Source organism: Physeter macrocephalus, chromosome 2, assembly GCF_002837175.3.
Source record: "Physeter macrocephalus isolate SW-GA chromosome 2, ASM283717v5, whole genome shotgun sequence".
NCBI classification, from domain to species: Eukaryota; Metazoa; Chordata; class Mammalia; order Artiodactyla; family Physeteridae; genus Physeter; species Physeter macrocephalus.
In genome coordinates, this window is record NC_041215.1 from 20,630,146 (window position 1) to 20,631,800 (window position 1,655).

Sequence of the window (1,655 nt, forward strand, 5' to 3'; positions counted from 1 at the left end):
ATCTTGGGTGGTTTTTGGCATCTTGCTGCTGCTTAGTATTTATGTCTGAGCAAGTTAGTAATCTGTTGAAAAAATAACGCAGACTGAAAGATGTTTGGACAACACGGGTTTGAACTGCTCAGGTCCGCTCACACGGGCAGTTTTTTCAGCAGTAAATACTACAGTACTACAGGTGCAGAGTTGGTTGAACCTGCAGGTGTGGAACCGCGGATAGGGAGAGCCGATTATGAAGTTACATGTGGATTTTTGACTCTGGAGGGTCGGCACCCCAATCCCCATGCTTTTCAGGGGTCAGCTGTGTTTTTACTTCATTCTTGACATTCTGAGCCCTTGCATGTCCTCTCAAACCTTGGAATCATTTCCTGGTCCACATTGATCTTTGTGCAGTTCTTGTATTTTATCACAGCAACTGCAGAAGCCCAGCTTTGCAAAGACAGTTTCATCCAAAGGAATGTAGCTTGATCTAATATTGAAACGAGTGACCACAAGCTAGTAGTTCACGTGTTGTCTGGCAGATAGCGAGTATTTCTTTGTTTCCCTCAGAAATTTAAAATATCCCAGGGCAGTTGTGAGTTCACCCATCCTGGTGTACCTTGGCACCATAGTTTGGGAACCACAGGTCTGAGAGACTACCTTTATAGAGGAGGTGATTTGCATCTTTAATCAAGATGAAGACAGAGACAGATCTTTCAAAGCAACCATTCCCTATTGATACTTTTACCAAAATTGTAGGTTTATCTTTCTTGAGAAGGTAGACTTTGTTGACGGGCTTGACAGGGTGCTGTTCTCAGAATGCACAGTTTATGTTGAGTTTGTATTGTCGGCACGGGTTATTCTCATTTCTAGGTCCACTCACACCCTAAAAATTGAATCTTTTGCTGAGAGTGTCAGTCTCACAGTAATTCCGTTTTTCTGTTTTTTTTTTTAATGTAAGAAAATTTATAGTTAAATAAACATGACTATGGGCATTACGTTCATAAGTTAAGCTTGGATTTTGAAGATGTACTTATCCATCTTCGTTGTAGCCAAATTGGAATTTGTAAACCCAGGAGAAATGCATGTTAGATTAGCTTTTTTGTATTTAGCGGTGAGATTGTAATTTTATCGGCAACTTCTCCAAAGAGACACATCCTGTTGGTAGTGCTAAAAACCTGTGCTGGGGGAACATGGGGAGCTGTTGGGAGTTCCTGGTATTCTTAGCACCTCGAGATGCATTTCATATGTTGATTTTCTGATCACAAAACTGAGACACGTTTATGGGGAAAGGAAGGGGATGTAATCACTAGTTAGCGTGTGTGGTTTCTGCAGCATAGGTGGTTTCCGCAGCCCCTGGAACGATGCTGTGAGGTCTGTGCTCTGTGTGGAAGGAGTGACAGCTCAGAAAGGAGCAGCGCCGGGCCTGAGGCGAGCAGGGGGTGGCTACCTCCAGCGCAGGGCTGCTTAACTGGGTGATGAGCTTAAAATGAAACCAGACTGCTTTCAAGTGCTTTGTGTAGGAGGCTGAGCATTTTAAAGTTCGTTTTTAATCTTATTCTCTTCTTTAGTGAACACCCTCATTTGACCTTTTGTAGTTTTTTTTTTTTTTTTTTTGTGGTATGCGGGCCTCCCTCTGCTGTGGCCTCTCCCGTTGCGGAGCACAGGCTCCGGACGCGCGG